Consider the following 22,798-nt stretch of genomic DNA (forward strand, 5'->3'; position numbering starts at 1 on the left):
ATAAAATTATTAACAAATATTTTCTTAGATACCATCTTTTCTAATTAAAAATAAAGGGGGTAAGGGAGAATCCTGATTCTTAAAATAACATACTAGCTAGCACTCCCTCACAATTTTGAAAGTAACTTATAAACATCTTAAAAGGACATGGGGAAGATAGCATCTTGAGGCTCACCACTAAGAATGAACTGCAGTTTAATTTTAACATCAGCCCATTAATTAATTACAAATCCACCTACCTATGCAATTATTCAGACTACATTTTTCTATCTTGTCTACAAAGATGTTATAAAAGACTGTCAAATGCTATCTGTTTAACCTTTGAGGTCCCTTTCCTTATTCATAAAATAGGACTAAATGAGACAATTTATGCAAAGCGTTTAACCTATTGTCTAACACAAAATTTAAAGTCCAATTAATGTAGCTATAGTTCTAAATATACCATGGCCAGAACATCTCCTGATGTACCTACTAGTTTACTTACCCTGTAAGAAAAGAAGTGAGGCTAGTGTGGCATGTACTTGTCTTCTTTGAACCCATGCTGGGTCTCCTTTCTTGAGTACCAAAAACGTGTGCTCAGGGAGTTCCCATCGTGGCGCAGTGGGTAACGAATCCGACTAGGAACCATGAGGTTGCAGGTTTGATCCCTGGCCTTGCTCAGTGGGTTAAGGATCCAGTGTTGCCGTGAGCTGTGGTATAGGCCACAGATGCGGCTCAGATCCCCTGTTGCTGTGGCTCTGGCATAGGCCAGTGTCTACAGCTCCGATTAGACCCCTAGCCTGGGAACCTCCATATGCTGTGGAAAGCGGCCCTAGACAAGGCAAAAAAAAAAAAAAAGTCTTCAATGATCTGAGAATTTGTTCAGGAATGGCACCAAGCTCACTAGTTTATTATTATCTGCAGCATTTACTTGTTAAACAACATTGTGTTTCAGCAGCTAAGACACTCTGTTACACATAGTAAGTGTTCAAAAAAAAAAAACTTTGTTGAAGTCTCATTTTTAAAAGCAGGATTGGAGTTCCCATTGTGGCACAGAGGAAACGAATCCGACTAGGAACCATGAGGTTGTGGGTTCGATCCCTGGCCTTGCTCAGGGAGTTGAGGATGCTACGTTGTCGTGAGCTGTGGTGTAGGTTGCAGACGCGGCTCAGATCCTGTGTTGCTGTGGCTCTGGCATAGGCCAGCGACTGCAGCTCTGATTGGACCCCTAGCCTGGGAACCTCCATGTGCCGAGGGTGCAGCCCTGTAAAGCAAAAAAAAAAAAAAAAAAAAAAAAGGCAGGGTTAATTTCTTAGTTTTGATAAATGTGCCATGGTTATGTAGATGTTGACATTAGGGGAAGCTGGGTGAAAGATATATGAGAATTCTCTGTACTTTGCAATTTTCCTATAAAAATAAACTCTTTCAAAATGAACTTAAAAAAAAAAAAAGGGAGTCAAGAGGGGTTCTTTTTTCCCACCTCTGGTAAATTCTTTCTTGAAATTACTCAAATGTTACCAACCACTATTAGGTGCCAATTCTTTAGCAGCCTTTATACTCTTAACAATTAGTCTAGAATAGGACACATGAATTCCAGCAAACAGGAACTCTCATAATACCCCCACTTATCCTGGACCATACAGAGTTAGTATTCGGTAAACAATAGTCATCCCCAAATTTTATTTTTGGAAACAATGACCTTAAAAAATTTATCTCCAAAGCAATTATTTTTTCCCTAAAGCATTAAAGCTCTGTAGAATCCAATTAAAACCTCTCTTATTACTCAAGTTACTTATTTAGCAGTGGCATTCAAGTCAAGCTCGAAAAGATCTTTGATGTATGGGACAAATTACTGCTGTACTATTAGCATGAAAGTATTTTAAAAATATTTTTTAAAATATTTTATATCATGGCTGATTGGTTTTTAATTAGGTAAATAAGATTTTAGGAGATGATGAATTTCATTTATAATTATTCAAGTTCAAACTTTCACTGTTAAGCGGTGAAAATCATGAAAATTCTGCTAAAACTGTACCTGTCAAAGAAAATCTAAAATACTTAAGAATAAAGTATCTTGCCCCTAAGATACCTCCAAATAGCATTTAAACACTTTAAAGTGTTTCTTTCAGGTATCGACTGTCTCATTTTCAAAAATTTGGCTTTCCTTTTTGGGATAGTACTACAGAATTGGTACTATAAACAGAAGTGCTATTGTCAAATAATTGATTGAATAATAAAAAGAGCTAAGGCCACTTGTCTTATAGAAAGTTATTGCCAAATGCTGCCAGACCCTGCTTTTCTTTCTTCTGGGCCGGTGGCCAGATACTAATCATTTTTAGACCGTTTCTAATTTTTAGTATACAGTTTAGTACACAATACCACATCTGAACTAGACAGTATTTTAATGAATGTTCTCCATAATTCGTTGAATGTTTCAGTGCGCACACACATGATTTACAACACCTGGAAGCATCTATGAGGAACTGGTGGATTTCCCTAGTGGCTCAGTGGGTTAAGAATCTAGCGTTGTCACTGCTGTGGCTCAAGTTGATGCTGTAGTGCAGGTTCAGTCTCTGGCCCCAGAACTTCTGCATGCCATGGGCAGGGTCCTAAATGAATGAGTGAATAAATAAATAAATAATTAAAAGAAGCTGGTAACAGTATAGTTGCCTCTGGGGCAACTGTTTGGACCTTTGAATTTTGTTAAGTTTTGGTAGTACTATTAGAGAATTAATTTATCTATTAAAAGAAAAAACTGCAATAATAAAACATTAATTATAGTTATAAAGTATTTTACCTTATGTGATAATGTATGTGGTATTTTTTAAAAAATCTTCTGGAGTTCCTACTATGGTGCAGTGGGTTAAGAATCTGACTGCATCAGCTTGGGTCACTGCAGAGGTGTGTGTTTGATCCTGGGCTGGTGCAGTGGTTGCTATTGCTGAGGTGTAGATCGCAGCTGCAGCTCAGATTTAGTCCCTGGCCTGGGAATTTGCATATGCTGCAAGTGTGGCCTGCAGCCACATATTTAAAAAACAAAACAAAACAAAAAAAAAACCTTTTATTTTAATATGTAACTTAAAAAAATTTTTTTTGCAGTGCTCTTCATTTGTAGTTAAAGAAATACCAATTAAAGACAGATCAAACTAGAAAGCTTTTAAAACTAATACTGATATTGTCATGTAAATTGGAATAACCTTTATAGAAAGCAATGTGGCAATGTCTCATATTTTTGAGGTCTTACCTTTTGACTGAATGTTTTTATTCCTATCCTAAGAAAGTAATCAAGTATGAAGACATATCTGTGCACACAGATTTTCATCAGTGTTAGTAGTAGAGAAAATAATGCAATAATTGGAAGTAGTTAAATCATTACACATCCATTCAACAGGATATTATGCTGCTACTAAAAATTAGGTTTTCAGACAGTTTTAACAAAGTAGGAAAATCTGTGATGTAAATGCTTGGTGGAGGATAAACAATATACAAATGAATAAATATATTCATGGAAAGAGTAAGAATGTATACCATAACGTTAGCAATGCTGATATTTGAAGTGTTAGATATTTGTCTTTTATTTCTCCAACTTTTTTTAAAATTTAATTTTTATTTATTTTTTTACAGAATAAAATACATATATTTAAACACAATTACATTCACATAGATTATTATACCATGGATCTTAAGAAACAGATTAAGTGACTCCCTCTGGAGAAGTGGAATGGAAAATATGCTGAGACAAATAGGAAATTTATTCTATACTTCATCACATTTTGTATGGCTTTCATCCTTACTATTTAGTATTATCTATTACATTTCAATTTTTCTTTAAAAATTAGCATTATATTAAAATTGTTATGCAACTAAAATTTATAAAGGCTTATGTACCATTAAATATTTTATATAGCATAATAAAAAGAATAACTTAACTGGTAAGAATAACAAAAATAATATACCCTCGTAAAATATAAAATGCATAAATTGGTTGAAAAACAGTGTAACTATGTAACTGTGTCCTCACAATTTTTTACATCTTATTGATTCATCAATATAGGCATTACACCATTCTAGGTGATGTGATAAACGAGACATTGTAGACCTTACATTGTACCATGGAGAGAAATGGTTATTAATAATACAATTGTAGCACTGTATTATTTATTTGTACAGTTGCATTATTTAATTATACTTATCATAAATTCTTTGATAGAGAGGAAATCAGAATCAGATCTAAGGAGACTTCAGCATTCCAAGAATGATGTCAAATGACCCCCTTCATGGTGGATTATGTACTTATTTACTATGAGATATATTTCTTCTCCAGAGATTCCTTATCTGTGTATCAATTACAGATTTTGGGTTTGCAGTTATTCTGAAGTTTTGATGTAAGAGTCTATATGTATATGAGATCATTTTAAGTTGTTGGTCTCTTAATTGCAAGTTCATCTCCAGTGTCCTGCATTTGTACCCATCTCTTCTCATGATTTCTGATTTTGGTGGTATAATTGTGCATGGATGATTTCGTATCTTTACTGTATATATACCTTTACTGGTGAGCCTTGTCATTTGTGGAATTTTTGTTTCTTGTTGCTGTCTTGTCTTTTCTGCCTAGAGAAGTTCTTTTAGTATTTGTTGTAAGGGTGGTTTAGAGTTGCTGAATTCTCTCAACTTTTGCTTATCTGTGAAGGTTTTGATTTCTCCTTCAAATCTGAATGAGAGCCTTGCTGGGTAGAGTAATCTTGGTTGTAGGTTTTTTCCTTTCATCACGTTAAGTATATCATGCCACTGCCTTCTGGCCTGCAGAGTTTCTGCTGAAAAATCTGCCAATAGCCTTATTGGGGTTCCCTTGTATGTTACTTGTTTCTTTTCCCTAGCTGCTTTTAAGATTTTCTCTTTGTCTTTAATTTTGGTTAGTTTGATTAATATGTGTCTTGGGTGTATTCCTCCTTGGGTTTATTTTATATGGTACTTGTTGTGCTTCCTGGATTTTAGTGAGTGGTTCCTTTCCCATGTGAGGGAAGTTTTCGGCTATTATCTCTTGGAATATTTTTTCTGTCCCCTTCTCTCTCTCTTCTTCTGGCACCCCCATAATACAGATGTTGGTGTGTTTAACATTGTCCCCCAGTTCTCTGAGACTCTCTTCATTTGTTTTCAATCTTTTTTCTCTTTCCTGTACTGCAGCCATAATTTCCACTAATCTGTCTTCCACCTTGCTTATTTCTTCTTCTGCCTCCTGTATTCTGCTGTTAGCTGCTTCTAGTGACTTTTTTTATTTCAGTTATTGTATTTTGCATCTCTTCTTGTTTAAGTTTTATATCTTATATCTCTTTGGTCAGTGTTTCCTGCCCCAAGTTTATTTCCAATGTCTTGCATCATCTTCAGCATCAACAGTCTAAAGTCTTTTTCCTGGATGCTGAGAATCTCCTCATCGCTTAGCTTATTTTCTGGGGTTTTTCCTTTCTCCCTCATCTGAGTTATAGTTCTCTGTCTTTTCGTTTTTATAGGTTTTTGGTGTGTTGGCCTTTTTACAGATAATAGAGTTGTAGCCTCTCTTACTTCTGGGGTCTGCCCCTCTTGTGGCTGAAGTCAGTATGGGGGCTTGCTGTAGGCTTCCCGATGGGAGGGACTGATGCCTGTCCACTGGTAGGTGGAGCTGATTCCTATCCCTGTGGTGGGTGGGGCTTAGTCTCTGGATGGGATTAGAGGCAGCTGTGTGCCTGAAGGGTCTTTAGGTAGCTTGTTTGCTGAGGGGTGGGGCTGTGATCCCACCTGGGTTGTTGTTTGCCCTGGTGCTTCTCAGAGCTGGCTGACTAATGGATGGGGCCAGATTGTCCCAAAATGGCCACCTCCTGAGAAAGGCAGCTGCTGAACATTCCTGAGAGCTTTGCCTTCAATGTCCTTCCCTCACAACAAGCCACATTTATCCCTGTTTTCCCAGGATGTCCTCCAAGAACTGCAGTCAGGTTTGACCCAGATTCCTATGGAGACCTTGCTCTGCCCTGGGAACCAGTGCATGTGAAAGTCTGTGTGTGCCTTTTAAGAATGGGGTCTCTGTTTCCCCCAGTCCCATGGAGCTCCTGCGCACAAGCCCCACTGGCCTTCAATGCCAGATGCTCCAGGGGCTCTTTCTCCCAGTGCCAGATCCCCACATGTGAGGTTTTGATGTGGGGCTCAGAGCTCTCACTCCTGTAGGTGAGTCTCTGTGAACCAGTTAGTTTTCAGTCTGTGGAACTTCCCACCCAGGAGGTATGGGGTTGTTTATATCATGAAATCACCCCTCCTACCTCTTGATGTGTCCTCCTCTTTTTCTTCTGGAGTAGGATATCTTTTTTAAGGTTTCTGGTCTATTTGGGTGGAGATTGCTCAGTCTTTAGTTGTGAATTTTGTTGTTTTTAGGAGAGAAGTTGAGCTCCAGTCCTTCTATTCTGCCGTCTTAATCCTGTCCTTTCTCCAAGTTTTTATTTATTTATTTTGTCTTTTTGCCTTTTCTAGGGATGCTCCTGCGGCACATGGTGGTTCCCAGGCTAGAGGTCGAATCAGAGCTGTAGCCTCCGGCCTACGCCAGAGCCACAGCAATGCGGGATCTGAGCCGCGTCTGTAACCTACACCACAGCTCACGGCAACGCCAGATCCTTAACCCACTGAGCAAGGCCAGGGATTGAACCCGCAGTGTCATGGTTCCTAGTCGGATTGGTTAACCATTGCGCCACTACGGGAACTCCTCTCCAAGTTTTTAAATCGAGTTTCTAGAACTTATAAAATTAGTGGGGAAAACACAAGCTATATATATATACTTATATTCACGTATACACACACATTTATACTCTTAAGTTTATAATAGTGCAAAACTGGTATTTAAACATCTGAAATAAATTAAGTCAAAACTTTTTTTTCATTTTTTAAAGCTTTATTGAAGTATAGTTGATTTATAGTGTTGTGATAACTTCTGCTGTACAACAAAGTGATTCAGTTATACATGTATACACATCCATTCTCTTTCGGATTCTTTTCCCACATAGATTGGGTAGAGTTCTCTGTGCTGTAGAGCAGGTCCCCGTTGGCCAGTCATTCCACGTACGGTGGCCTTATCATTGATCTTTATGTGCATTTTCTTCCTTCCCTCCTCTTTCTTCTTTCCTTCTGCCAACATGTTTCTTACTTCATTAGTTTTCATCAGGTCCATCTTTGTTTCCATTGTGAGCTTCCTTTCTCATAGTAAGGGAGGGAGACACAGATATATGGAAGAATATATTCCAGGCCTTCTGAAAAAACCAGGAGGCCACTGAAGCTGAAAGGACGTGAATGAGGGTATGTGTGTGTGTGTGTGTGAACATAAATATGTGTATATATTTATATGTATGTGTGTGTGTATAGCCAGAGAGTCTTTTCCCTCCTTTCACACCATTCTAACTCCTCATTTAAAGACTTAACTTAAATCAAACCTTTTCTACATAAAAACTTCTATAACTACACTAGCCCAGTCCACATTTACCCTCTTCTGAGCTCCTGGAGCTGCAACACTCATGGCACCTTTACATACTGCCCTGTGATTAAATACTTATGGCCTCCCACTCCCAATAAACTGAGCCTCTTCCAGGCAGTGACTAGATTTTGTTTTTGGTTGTTTTTTTTTTTTTTTTTTTGCTTTTTTTTAGGGCCGTACCTGCGGCATATGGAGGTTCCCAGGCTAGGGGTCTAATTGGAGCTACAGCTGCCGGCCCACACCACAGCCACAGCAGCACCCAATCCAAACTGCATCTGCAACCTACACCACACCTCATGGCAACACTAGAACTTTAACCCACTGAGAGAGGCCAGGGATCGAACCTGCAACCTCATGGTTAAGAGTCGGATTCATTTCTGCTGCGCCATGACAGGAACTCCGATTTTGCACTTTTTTTAATACATGTTATTTTGTCCATGGTTGGTACTTAAATAGTTACTAGTAAGGCTGATATTCATAACTTTATCATGCAGAATTTTAGGAAACTGTGGATTTTTTAAAAGAAAAAAGAAGGAATGAAATCAAGACTAGGGAACTATATGAGTAAAGAGGCACTGAGGTGTCTCCATGTATCATGATCCAAAGTCAGGATTTTCTCTGAGCCATGTCTTTAGGACTCTGAGTTTCTCAACATCACTTTTCTAAAAGTCATTCTAGACTTTTATTCTTGGGCATCGGGGCAGGGTGAGATCAGGCACCTGGTTACCCTTCAAATAATGATTTTATAATGCCAATGTCCACAATTAGCTTAACAACAACAACAAATCTTAATCAATTACAAAGCGGTATGATCTTGAGCAAATCATTCTTCTATTCTTTTGTATGTCAGTTCCCTCATATACTAAATGTAAGAGTTGGATTAAGTGGTCTATAAAGTCCAGCCAGTCTCACATCCTCTACTTTAGCTTTTTTGAAAAAGCAACTTCAATTTACAGAATGAATAAAATATCTATTAATAATTTTAACTCGAGGGAATAAGAAAACAGTGTAATATTTTGAAAAAACATAACATCTGGAGTAAGACAAACCCACATCTGGTTATAGATTGCTTCTTAGTAGATAATGACCATGAGAAAGTTATTAAATTTTCAGGGTTTGTTTTGAGAATTAAAGACTATGTAAAACCTTTATAAAACATGTACACATTGGCAATAGTTATTTCACATATAGAAAGTGCCCAAGGTAAGACATCTACCAAATCACTGATGTCCAAGATCTGAAGTACCCAAAGTTAATAATTCTCCTAGCAACTTTAGATCTAGGTATTAGTGTTCCCTCAAAATTCTGCAAGGCTTCTCTGCAAGTTTTACTGAGTAACCCATAGCTTGTGCAGTGCTGGAAGTCTCTCTTAAATATGGGGAAAAGAACTACAGATCTAATATCAGTTTGTGGTCATAGAGGCAAGAGAATAAGATAATTTAGGAAGTCCAGCATTTTAGAAAAATAGGATGACTGAGATTTGGGCTTAACTTGGACATTATGAAGATGTTAATCTTGACATTTAGAATTCAAATCTGTAGTGAGAGTCAATCATGTAAAATAATTGCAATAGAGATTCCATAAGTAATAAGAAAAATATACATCTGCTTTTGAGTCCAGGAAGAGAGAGACATACATAATTACAGCATACCAACTAATATATGAGAATGAATGAACAAGACAAAAACAGTGAATAACCTAGTGGGGCTGAAAGAGGGAGGGCCAGAGCACAAAGAAAACTCAAAAAGCAGATAGCACAAATTATGTCTTGAAAAATCAGTAGACAGTCAGCAAGATAGAAGAAGGAAAGGCATTCTCATCAACAGGGAGAATATATAAGGCTCTGAGTCAGAAACAGCATGGCTCTTTCAGTGAACTGATGGTAGTAGTACAGCTGGAGCTTGAGATTTATATTGGGGGAAATGCAGTAGATGAGCCAGATGATGAAGGGCTCTGTAACCGTAGATTTAGAACTAAATACTGTAGGTAAGGGAGAGTATGGGTTTTAAGAAAAAAGCTCTGAACATATCTGCATTTTAGAAAAATCACTTTGGTGTTAGTATAAGGAATAGATTAAAGGGGGTCAACCACTAGGGACCTCATTCTATACCTAGAGTTAAATAAGGACATTTCATTATCATACAGCTACTCTGTTACAGAACCAGGGATCAGAAACAAAAATAATAATGTTTTAACAGATAAAGCTAAATTATCAAAAGGAAATCATTTACCTTCATGAATGTATATTCTTGAATTAAATATTTCCTATGTATCTTTAAAAAGAAGAGGCTCTAAAATTAGGTATGGTATATAAAAATTACATGGAACTAGTTGTATCCTGAGAACTAGCTACTCTTATAGCATCTATCCCTTTTTGTATATATTACACTGCAGATCTGCAACCTAAAAAGCAGTGTAATAGAATCCTTGGAATTGGAGTTTATATTGATTACTGACAGGCACTTCTCTTGCTTTAATTGGTACATAATGAGGGTCTTTTAAACAATTGAACTGAAAATAGAGTGCACATTCTCTCATTGAGACATTAAAGCATGTATTGAGTAGAGTTTAATCAAGCTGTCCTCCGAGGACTTTTCCAATTCCAACCTTTAAAAGAAGTTTTTCATTGGTTATAATTTCCCATAGCAAAACATTTTCTTGGGTGCCTCACTTTCAACACCTAATGGTTTCATATAATATTAAATGTTAGCGTATGTTATGATAATGATGATGATGCAAACGTAAAAACAGCAGACACTTGTTTTCACTTTCCAGATTGACAAGGATTAAAAATAAAAAGTTCAGTAATGGCAAGGATGTGTGGAATCATTCTCTCATACACTGTAAGCAGGAATGTAAATTCGTGTTGTTTTTTTGAGGACAGATTGGCTTTACTTATTAACAAAATGATAAATGTTCATACTTTTTGACTCAATAATTTATCTTTGTTCATTATGGCATTCATTATATTTCCAGAAGCCCTAAATGACTCTTAATATGGGTCTGGTTAAATAAATGATGATACAACTACTCAATGAGATGTCACACAGCCATAAAAAGAAAGAATAAAAGCACCTCTGTATGAGCTCATCTCTAAGACATATTATTGGGTGAAAAAAAAAAGTGGCAGGACAATATTTATGGTATGCTGACAATGCTGTAAAAAAGTAAGTTGTGTATGTGTGGGTTTAAATGCACATGCGTATAACTTTAATAAACACTTTTATGTTTCTCTGTGCATAGACTTTTCTGGAGAGAGGCTAGGAGATTGGAAGTCTAAGATTTTAGTAAGAAGTCTGATTCGGTTTAGTTGTATATATTTTATGCTTCCTGAATTATACTTCTTGAATTTTTGTTGTTGTTAAGAGTGTATTGTAAATTTTTTTGAAATTTTTGAAGTAATTATAGATTCACAGCAGCTTCCAGAATTAGTACAGAGAGATCCCATGTATCCTTCCTTCAGTTCCCCTCAGTGGTAACATTTAAAATAACTATAGTCCAGTATCAAGACATTGTCCAATCTAGGATGTTGGCATTGGTACAGTCCACAGATCTTATTTTATATGTAACTAATTTTTGTGTGTAATTCTTTGCAGTTTTATCATGTGTAGATTTGTGTAATCACCATCACAGTTGAGATACAGAACCATTCCATTACCAAAAAGAGATCTCTCAACCTCTGGCAACCACTTACCTGTTCTACATCATTGTGTTCTGTCATTTCCAGATGTTATTTAAATGCAATCATAAAGTATGGAACCTTTGAGACTGGCTTCAAAAAAAGCATAATTCTCTTGAAATCCATCCAAGTTGTTATATATATGTGTTCTTTTTATTGCTGAATGATATCCCAAAATATGAATGTACAAAAGTTTGATCTTCATTCATTGATGGACATTTGGGCAATTTCATTTTTGGCTATTACAACTATCAACATTTGTGTATAAGTTTTTGTGTGGACATGAATTCCTGATAATGTGATAAGTATATTTAAGAAAGTATGAAGTATATTTTAAGAAACTGCCAAACCATTTTCCAGAGTGCATACTGGTTTACTTTCCCATCAGCATTGTGTTAGAGGTCTAGTTTCTCTATATTCATCAGCATTTGATATTGTTACTGTTTTTTATTTTAGGTGTTGCACTAGGTGTGTAGTGAGATATATCTTTTTTCTTTTTGGTCTTTTTTAGGGCTGTACCAGTGGCATACAGAAGTTCCCAGGTCAGGGGTTGAATTGGAGCTGAAGCTGCTGATCTGCACCACAGCCACAGCAACATGGGATCCAAGCCGTGTTTGCAACCCATACCACAGCTCACAGCAGTGCAGGATCCTTAACCCATTGAGGGAGGCCAGGGATCGAATCCATGTGCTCATGGGTACCATTCGTGTTCATTACAGCTGAGCCATGGTGGAACTCCTTATTATGGTTTTAATTTTCATTTCCCCGATGACTAATGATTTTGAACTTGTCATAATTGTTGTTTATATATCCTTTTTGGTGAAATGTATCTTCATGTCCCTGGGGTTAGTGCTGAACTGCTGGGAAGCAGAACTGGTTCCTGCAGTCTGACTCTAGGCCCAGGGATCCCAGAGTTCATTTTAGATCAGGGGATGGGGGGGCAGTTCCTAATGCAGTTGAGTGTGGGGTCCAGGGTGTCCTGAAGCTTGTATTGGTCTGCTAGTGGCTGGGGCCAGGCCCCAGCTGGTCCCAGGGTACAGGCTGGCCTGTTGTGGGCAGGCTAGGTCCACAGTCTGTGAGATATTAGTTTTCTTGTGTCTGGTGTTTTCCCCATGCTGCGTGAGGCTGGTCAAGAGCTAGTGCAGGCTTCCTGGAGGGTAGGGCCAGTGCCTGTCCACTGGTGAATGGAGTTAAATCTTGGCCCTCTGTGGGCAGGGCTGTGTCTAGGGGCATTTCTAGAGGTGGCTGTGAGCTCAGGAAGTCTTTACATAGCCTGTCTGTTGGTGAGTGAGGCTGTGTCGCTGCCCAGTTAGTTGTTTGGCCTGAGGCATTATGGCACTGATACCTACAGGCTTTTGGTTGGGGCCAGGTCTTGGTGCTAATAAGCCAAGGTGGCAGCTGCCAGCAGCAGTGTTCAAGCAGTAGAATGTTCCCAATATGGCTGCCATCAGTATCTATTTCCCTAGGATGAGCCACAGCCACCCCCTGCCTCTCCAGGAGACTTGAAGACCAGCAAGCCCAGGTTCCTATTAAATTACTCCTTTTACCCTGGATCTTGGTGCCTGTCAGAGTTTAATGTGCTCCCTTTAAGAGTGAAGTCTCTTTCCCCTTGTCCTGTGGGGCTCCTGAAATTAAGCCCTACTGGCCTTCAAAGCCAGATATTCTGGCTTGGGTTCATCTTCCCAGTGCAGGACCCCTGGTTTGGGGAGCCTGAGGTGGGGCTCAGACCTCTCACTCCTGGAGTTCCCATTGTGGCTCAAAAGTAATGAATCCAACTTGTATGCGTGAGGACAAGGGTTCGATCCCTGGCCTCCTCAGTGGCTTAAGGATTCGGTGTTGTCTCAAGCTGTGGTATAGGTCGCAGATGGGGCTTTGATCCCACGTTGCTATAGCTGTGGTGTAGGCTAGCTGCTGCCGTTCTCATTTGACCCCTAGCCTGGAAACTTCCGTATGTCTTAAGTGTGGCCTTAAAAAGCCAAAAAAAGAAAAAAAAAAAAAAGAAAAAAAAAAAAAAACAACACACACACACAAAAAAAACAAAGAACGGAAAGAAAAGAAACAAAAAACCCCAAATTCTCACTCCTGTGGGAGATTCTCTTTAGTATAACTATACTTCAGTTTGTGAGTCTCCCACCCACATGGTATGGAATTTGATAATATCATGAGTCTGCCCTTCCTACCCATCTCATTGTGGTTCCTTCTTTATGTCTTAAGTCATAGAAGATCTTTTCTGGTAGGTTCCAGTCTTTTTCATTGATGGTTGTTCTGCAGCTAATTGTGATTTTGGTGTACTCGTGAGAGGAGGTGATCTCAGGATCTTTGTACTCAGCTGCTGTGGCCACTCTCCTGATGGGAAGTTTTTGATTACTGATTCAGTCTTTTGTTACAGTTCTGTTCAGATTTTCTGTTTCTTCTTTTTTGAGTAAATTTTGGAAGATTATGTCTTTCTAGGAATCTATCCATTTTATCTAGGTTGTCTCATTTATGGCAATCAGTTTTTCACAGTATTCTCTTATAATCCCATTTATTTCTTTAAGGCCAATAGTAATGCCCAGTGATAATTTATAATTTTAGTAGGTTGCATGTTCTCTCTTATTTTCTTAGTCTAGCTAAAAGTTTATCAATTTTGTTGATCTTTTCAAGAACCAACTTTTGGTTTATTGATTTTTCTCTATTGTGTTTCTATCCAGGAAAATGTTCCCTGCGGACTTGAGAAGAATGTTCCAGAATACTCTATTCTTCTGTTGTTGAATTGAGTGTTCCGTAATGTGTCTTTTAGGTCTGGTTGGTTTATTGTGTTGTTCAACAAGTCTTCTGCCTCCTTCTTGATTATTTGTCTGGTTTTTCTATTATTGCAAGAGGGATGTTGAGGTTTCCAGCTGTTATTGTAGAACATTTCTCTCATCCATTATATCCACTTTTTGCTTCGTATAGTTGGAAGTCTGTTTTTTTTTTTTAATTTCTTTTTTATTGTTTGTTGTTGGGTGCATATGTTTATATTTGATATATTTTCATGGTAGATTTACCTTTTTATCAATGTATGATGTGCTTGTCTCTTACAACTTTTCTTTTTTCTTTTTTTTTTTTTTAATGGCCACACCTGTAGCATATGAAAGTTCCTGGGCATTTAATCTGAGCCACAGCTGCAGCAATGCTGGATCCTTTAACCCACTGAATTGGACTAGGGGTTGAATCCCATGCTTCTGCAGAGATCCAGACCACTGCAGTCAGATTCTTAACCCACTGTCCCCAGCAGGAACTCCTCTTATAACTATTTTTGACAAAATAAGTTTATTTTGTTGGATTTGAGTATAGCTACAGCTGCCTTTTGGTTACTGTTTTTCTATCTTTTCACTCTCAACCTGTTTGTGTTTTTGGATCCAAAGTGAGTCCTTTGTAGACAGCAGATAGTTGGATACTTTTAAAATATCCTTTGTATCAATCTGCTTTTTGATTGAAGAATTAAACCATTTACATTTAAAGTATCTATTCATAGGTAAAGTCTTTTTAATAAAAAGACATATATTTTTGTTCTTCAGTTCATCCATTACTGCTATCTTGTTTATTTTAGTCTTTTTATTGTCCTATTTTGATTCCCTCTCATTTCATTTTCTATATAGTTTTTTTTTTTTTAGTCCCACTGCAGTGTACTTTCCACTACCTGTTTCTTTTCTTTTTTTTCTTCTTTTTTTTTTTTTTTTTTTTTTTGTCTTTTTGCCATTTCTCAGACAGCTCCCCACGGCATATGGAGGTTCCCAGGCTAGGGGTCTAATCGGAGCTGTAGCCACCGGCCTACGCCAGAGCCATAGCAACGCGGGATCCGAGCTGAATCTGCAACCTACACCACAGCTCACGGCAACGCCGGATCCTTTAACCCACTGAGCAAGGGCAGGGACCGAACCCGCAACCTCATGGTTCCCAGCCGGATTCGTTAACCACTGCGCCACGACGGGAACTCCCATTTTCTATATAGTTTTTACTTCTTTTCCTAGTGATTACTCTGGGGATTAAGACGATATTAGTCTCAAATTTATAAAAAACTAGTTTGCATTCATAACAATGTAGTTTTACTGGTATTCAGAAACTATTCCTATATAGCTCCAACCTCCCCCCTTTTTTTCTCTGTGTTGAATTTTTTTAAAAATTAAAGTGTCGTTGATTTACAGTGTTCCTTCAGTTTCTGCTATTCAGCAAAGTGACCCAGCTACCCATACACACCTTTTTTTTTTTCCCTTTTCTATCAGGTTCTTACCCAAGAGACCGGATACAGTTCCCTGTGCTGTACAGCAGGCCCCCATCACCCATTTTAAATGTAACAGTCTGTGTCTACCATCTCAAAACTTCCTATCAGTTCCCCTCTCTCCCCCTTGGCAAACATAAGTCTGCCCTCCATGTTCATGATCTGTTTCTGTCTTGTAGATAGATCATTTGTGCCATATTTTAGACACCACATGTAAGTGATATCATTTGGTATTTGTCTTTCTCTTTCCGACTTATTTCACTTAGTATGAGAGTCTCTATTTCCATCTATGTTGCTGCCAGTGGCATTGTTTTATCCTTTTTTATGGCTGAATAGTATTCCATTGTATATATGTGCCACATCTTCTTAAGCCATTCATCAGTTAATGGACATTTAGTTTGTTTCCATGTCTTGGCTATCGTAATTAGTGCTGTGAATGAACATATGGGTGCATGTATGTTTTTAAATGAAAGTTTTGTCTGGATGTATGCCCAGGAATAGGATTGCTGGATCATATGATAGTTCTATTTTTAGTTTTCTGAGGTACTTCCATTACTGTTTTCTATCATGGTTGTACCAATTTACATTCCCACCAACCAGTAAAGGAGGGTTCCCTTTTCTCCACATCCTTTTCAGCGTTTGTAATGATGGCCACTCTAACTATGCATTTCTCTAATAATTAGTGATGGTTAGCGTTTTTTCATGTGCCTGGCCATCTGTATGTCTTTGGAGAAATGTCTGTTTAGGTCTTCTGCCCATTTTTCCATTGGGTTGTGTTTTGTTGTAGTTGTTGAATTGTATGAATTGTTTGTATATTTTGGAAATTAAACCTTTGTCAATTGAATCCTTTGCAAGGATTTTCTCCCATTCTCTGGGTTGTCTTTTTGTTTTTTTAATGGTTTCCTTTGCTGTGCAGAGCTTTTGAGTTTAATTAGGTCCCACTGGTTTACTTTTGTCTTTATTGTCATTATTCTAGGAGGTGGCTCAAACAAGACATTGCTGTGATTTATGTCAAAGAGTGTTCTGCCTATGTTTTCCTCTAGGAGTTTTATAGTATTTAGCCTTACATTTAGGTCTTTAATCCATTTTGAGTTTATTTTTGTGTATGGTGTTCTAATTAGTGTTCTAATTTCATTCTTTTACATGCAGTTGTTCAGTTTTCCCAGCACCATTTATTGAAGAGACTATCTTTCTTCCACTGTATGTTCTTGCCTCCTTTGTCATAGTTTAGTTGACCATAGGTACTTGGGTTTATTTCTGGGCTTTCTATCTGGTTCCATTGATAAATATTTCTGTTTTGCACAGTACCATACTATTTTGATAACTGTAGCGTTGTAGTGTAATCTGAAGTCTGGGAGCCTAATTCTTCCACTTCCATTTTTTTCTTTTCAATATTGTTTTGACTACTCAAGGTCTTTTGTGTTTCCATACAAATTTTAAAATATTTTGTTCTAGTTCTATAAAGAATGTCATTGGTAATTTAATAGGGGTTGCATTGAATCTGTACATTGCCTTAGGTAGTATTGTCATTTTGATTATATTAATTCTTCCAATCCAAGAGCATAGTGTATCTTTCCATCTATTTGTGTTATCTTTGATTTCTTTGATTAGCATCTTTTAGTTTTTGGAGAATATGTCTCTTGTCTCTTTAGGTAAGTAGGTTTGTTTATTCTTAAGTATTTTATTCTTTTTGATGTGATGGTAAATGGGGTGGTTTCCCTAATTTCTCTCCAACCTCCTCTTCCTCCATTACTGCTCAAAAATTACATATTTTACATTGTGTGTCCATTGACCTAGAGTTATGATTATTCAATGCATTTGTCTTTTAAACTATGTAGAAAAAAAAAGGATTTAAAATCACAAATTCAACCATACTGGCTTTTTAATTTACCTATGTGTAGTTACTTTTACTAGCAATCTTTTTTGTGTGGCTTTGAGTTACTGTTATGACTCAGCAATTCCACTCCTGGTATATATCTGAAAAAAACACAAACACTAATTAAAAAAGATACATGCACCTCATTGTTCATAGCAGCATTATTTACAGTTGCCAAGATATAGAAACAATCTAAGTGTCCATCAACAGATAACTGGATAAAGAAGATGTGGTATACACATACAGTGGAATACTACTGAGCCATAAAATGACTGAAATTTTGCCATTTGCAGCAATATGGATGGTCTCAGAAGGCATTATACTAAGTGAAATAAGTCAGAGAAAGACAGCTACCGTATTATATCATTTGAGTTTGAAATCTAAAAAATACAACAAATTTATACAAGAAGCAAACTCACAGATATAGAGAACAAACTAGTGGTTACCAGTGGGAAGGGGAGGTACAAACTATTGGGTATAATACAGGTTCAAGGATGTATTGCACAACGTGGGAAATATGACTAACATTTTGTAATAACTGTAAGTGGAAAGTAACTTTTAAAATTATGTAAAATTATTTAGAAAATCAATTAGTCTAATATGGTTAGTATGTCTAATGTTGGCCTTTCTCAAGGGCAATTTCTGTTAGTTTTTTCCTGTGAGTGGAAAAAAATTTCTTGTTAGTTTGCATGCCTCATATTTTTTTGTTGTTGTCGAAAACTGGACATTTTTGATATTACAGTGTAGTAGTTTTAGAAAACAGAGTCTCCCACCACCCCAGGATTTATGTTGCTGCTTCTCATGGGTTTTAGTTTTTTTGTTTTTAGTTATTTTTCTAAACTATTTTTGCAGAGACTATTCTTTGTCATCTATGGGCATTGACATCTCTTTTCCATTAGCTTAGTGGTCAGCTAGTGATTCAGATTTCTCTAAACATTGAAGCCAAAAGAAAACAAAACCAATATCCAAACAAAAAAACTTTTTCTTCTGGACTTTGTAGATTGACTTTGAGTTGGGGTACTCCTTCATTGCTGAGTGAGACATTTATAGTTCCTTACTTTTTTGCTTATATGGAGCCTAAAGATCAGCAAGAGGTGAAAGCTTAGGATCTCTTTTGCTGTATTCTGACATGCATCTAAACCCTGGGCATGTGTGTGGCCTTCTAGATTCCCCACTTCACAGAGGAGTTTTTCATAGCTGTCTTTCCCACTATCTCCCTTCCTAGGCTTCTTGCTTTGCTGGCTGTTTAACCCCTCTATTGCCCCAGGTATAGTATACACCTTTGAATGTTTTCAACTGATGCTGCATGGAAGAGTTCCAAGAGGGTATATAACACAGACAAGCCCCTGAGCCAGTCCTTAAGCAACTACCAGTCAGGTCAAAACCTACAACCAAAATTTCTGAGAACAAGGTTTTATTGCCCCATCTGGCACCAGAAAATCATACCAGTAATGTGGGCTACCATCCACAAGGCTACTTCAGAGCTGGAGAATGGGGGATGGTAGGCTGCTAAGCAGAAGTTCCACAGTGCCGTCATAATGAACTTTATAAACTTTTTTCTTCGTTAAGCACTCCTCTGCTTCTTGTAAGTTTTTGATTAATTTTCAGAATTCAAAACAGTTGATTTTAAGAGTTTTTGCCAGTTTACTTGTTGCCTTAGAGGAGAGATAGATCCTTGAGCTCTCTATTCTGCTATTTTCAGTAACATAACTCCTTCTGGGGCAGTTTGACTGGTTGATTATTCCTCTCATGACAGTTCATGTCTTTCTATTTTATTTCAAACCTGCTAGTCTTTGGATGCCAGAAAGTGTGGCATTTTTGTTGTTTTTTTTTCTTTTTCGGTGCTATATATTTTCATATTAACATATTTTTGTTAAGTTGCTTGCAGGCAAGTTACTTGAAAACGGTTTGAGCTTTTCAGGTCTTGGGTTTATGATTTGTTACATGGTTTTGGAGTGGTCCTTCAACTAGAGTCAGTATTCACTACTACTGAGTCAAAACCTTCGTGAGTAGTCTACCAGTGATCCATGAATTAGGAATTTTTCCAGTCTGTCTCCTGGGTATAGACAATGTTCCTGGCCCTCCCTGTGTTTTTCTGATCCTTTTAAATGGTTCTTTCCTCAGAATTGCTGCCATGGCACAGTAGTTACAAATCTGATTGCAGCAGCTTGGGTCACTGTGGAGGTGTTCGTTTGATCCCTGGCCAACTTCAGTGGGTTAAAGATATGGTGTTGTCACAGCTGTGGTGTAGGTTGCAGTCCCTGGCCCAGGAACTTCCATATGACATGGGTGTGGCCATAAAATTAAATAAATAAATAAACAAATAGTTCTTTCCTCAACTTCTAATTGTTTCCTCACATGCATGCACTGATTAATACTCTGCCAGATACTTGAGGAGAATCCCTTGCAGATGCCTGGTGTTCCTTTTCTCTGTACTCTCTCTGTACTTGCTGTGTGCTTCTCTAGTACTCTATTCTGTTGAGCTGCGTTGGTGTTTTAGACTTTCAGCTCAGTCTTGACCCAGAATGTTTTGTGCTCTGCCTCAGTTCTCCCTCCCTGCAGCATGGGTTGGAAACTTGAGGCAGGAAGGGGAAGATAGAGCTAATAATAAGGGCTCATTCTTAATTATTCTTATTTCACGGATCACTGGCCTACCTTGCCTGATAGCCAGTGTCTTAAAACTGTTCAATGCATTTTTTTTTTTTTCTATTTTCAAACTAAAAGTAAATTTGGTCCTTGTTACCCCGTTTTGGTTAGAAACAGAATACTTAAGTTGTTATTTTTTAACTGTTTCAATACATCTTGCCAACCCATTGAGCTTGAGCCCATTTGAATTGAAAATGTGTTTGGTACATATGTTATTTACTGATTTGCTTAGGTAATGAGTTCTACTTAAGGGGCTATATACATAGACCTGGATTAAATAAAAACAGTACAGAGCTCCAGTCTTTCTAAACAATGGCACAGTTACAAAAAGGTCTCCTATATATAAAAAGAAGAAATTTCTCCTGAAATCTACACAAAATGAGTTACGTTTATGTTAATTGTATCCTTTATGTGTCTTACATTTGAGTATGTTTTTAAAATTATAGCTAAAATAAAGAAGTAAAATTCAAAATAAGTATTTGCAAAACACCTGAAGTAGTTTGGAAACCACTGATAATCTAGATTGAACTTTTTATTTGCAAGTGGAGAAAACACTACCTACAGAGACTGTTGAGCTGCATAGTCACACAACTCTGATAACCCAGTTTTCCAAGTTTTCTCACTGTTTTTGCTGGTAAACTATTAAAAAATAACAATTTTCAGTAATGAATGTCCTGATCAAAGGAGGTTATGCTAAATTATTCTATCATAAAAATCCAATATGTTCAACAGTAATTAAAATCTAACAACTTTCTCTTTTATTTTTTAAAAACCCCGGTGAAGTTATTTTTTGCCTATGAATTAGGGAAATGAAAAAGACTGAACTTGTAGAAGTTCCCATGTGGTTCAGCAGGTTAAGGATCCTGCTTTGTCACTGCAGCAGCTTGCGTTGCTTCCGGGAAACTTCCAGGCCAAAAAAGAAAAAGAAAAAGAAAAAAAAGACCCATAGATAGTCAAAAAGACTGAACTTTACAACCTATATGATGATTTATCTTTAGTAAATGAGAATGAAATGAAAGTATTCCTTTGAGGAACTTGTTCAAGGACTGCCTTTCAGATCATGTGTTTTATTTTATTGAGGGGCCCTACATTTTTTAATTGAATAAATCTATGTAACTAAATTAAGTTGGTTTGATTCATGAGAGAATACTGCTCTCACTGCTCTATTTTAAAGTCTTTCTTTAGATCTTTGAATAACATTGGTCTTACAAAAGCTTTGAATCTCTCTCCTGGTGTTGGTTCCTCTGCTACTATCTTTAATAAATACACTTCTGTAATAAAAGGATAGCTTCAGAACATTTTATACCTGCATTAGTTCTTACTTTATCATACTTTGAGGTATGTTAGGAAGTATTAAATACTTTTAAGATTGTTGGAATAGAGTATGTATATGCTTCTCTTATGAATGGGAATTTTATTCATTTATGTATTTATGTATGTATGTATTTATTTATTTATTTTTGGTCTTTTCGCCTTTTCTAGGGCCGCTTCCGTGGCATATGGAGGTTCCCAGGCTAGGGGTCCAATCGGGAGCTGTAGCTGCCGGCCTACTCCAGAGCCATAGCAACTCGGAATCCAAGCCGCGTCTCTAACCTACACCACAGCTCATGACAACGCCGGATCTTTAACCCAGGGGATCGAACCTGCAAGCTCATGGTTCCTAGTCGGATTCCTTAACCACTGCGCCACGACAGGAACTCCGGAATGTTATTTATTAGTGGTAACAGCCAGAACTTTCCAAAAAAAAAAAAAAGCCTAGGAACAAAATAAAACAAAAGTATCTTGTCACTTCAGGGAAAAAAGGTCTCTCTCTCTCTCTCTTTTTTTTTTTTCCCCAAAATTAGTTTTTAGAATGTAGAAGCATTTATGTCAATACTAACTGTATAACGTTTAAATAACCACAGAACATGTATGTGCAGTTGAGTTAAAGTATTTACATTTTGCATACTATAGCGCCTCTTATTTTTTTGCCCTGTTAATCTTATTATCAGTTTATTGAAATATGTTTGTAGGACTCAAAAATCAGCCATATATCCTACCACCAAAACCAACACTTGTTTACTGTTAGGTTTGTTTTCTTCTATTATTTTTCCTGTGCATTATTTTTATCTGTGGATTTAAACAGACAAACAAAAGGTAATATGCATGTATAATTTTTATCCTGCTGTTTTACCAATATTCGTGAACATTTTTCCATGTGATAAAACATTTTTGAAAAGTTTTTTTTTCAATTTTTGTTCATATTCCATTGTCTGAATTTATAGTAAATAAGCCATTTCATTGTGTTAGACCAGTAATCTCACCAGTAACCAAGGACTAGAAATAAAATACAGCTTTCACGGGGGACAATCAGGTAGAGTGAGTGATTGTACCTTTCTTTTCTCTTGATACCATATACTCTGTATCTTTGCTTCTTTCTCAATGCCTGCTCCATTCTTTTTGTCTGCAGTTTTGGCCACTCTGTACACTCATAGTATCTATTACCTCATAACTTTGGTTGTACATGGTTTGATTGGCCATGGTGCTAACTCCAACTCTTAATGTGTTTGCTCTTACTGCTAAGCTCACTATATTTAACTTAGTCATTCTCTTTGTGTTGTTTTCTAAATAACTGGGAGAGGGACTATAGGTCATTTGGTTCAAATGACTACTTTCAGTATGTCAGAGAACCAGGTGACTTGGTACCTAGGATTCTGCTATCCAGGGGGTGGGCAGAGTAGGTTGGTTCTCAAATTATGGTAGTGTAGGCTAGGAGGCAATTATTGGTATATTGACTACAGTCTTTTAAGAAAGGCTGACTAAGAATTCCCTTGTGATGTGGCAGATTAAGGTCTCAGGTCACTGCTATGACACTGGTTTGATCTCTGACCTGGGAACTTATACATGCCATGGGCA

At 37.3% G+C, this 22,798-nt stretch overlaps 1 protein-coding gene and 1 long non-coding RNA gene across 2 annotated transcripts in view; one reads left to right on the forward strand and one right to left on the reverse strand.

The window, feature by feature from the left end:
* GLCE (glucuronic acid epimerase) overlaps positions 1-22,798 on the forward strand; it is a 111,138-nt gene that overhangs the window by 4,319 nt on the left and 84,021 nt on the right. The gene's annotated exons all lie outside the window — the stretch shown is intronic.
* LOC146406883 (uncharacterized) lies at positions 7,589-13,817 on the reverse strand. The gene is made up of 2 exons (XR_014817586.1): positions 13,484-13,817; positions 7,589-11,981 (listed from the first exon to the last, which is right to left on the reverse strand). It is a non-coding gene; the product is annotated as an uncharacterized LOC146406883 (long non-coding RNA).

Source organism: Sus scrofa, chromosome 1 (assembly GCF_054392235.1).
Source record: "Sus scrofa isolate SSC_HxYL_T2T_F1_AM1 chromosome 1, Sscrofa_HxYL_maternal_Yorkshire_Landrace_v2.0, whole genome shotgun sequence".
Taxonomy (NCBI): Eukaryota; Metazoa; Chordata; class Mammalia; order Artiodactyla; family Suidae; genus Sus; species Sus scrofa.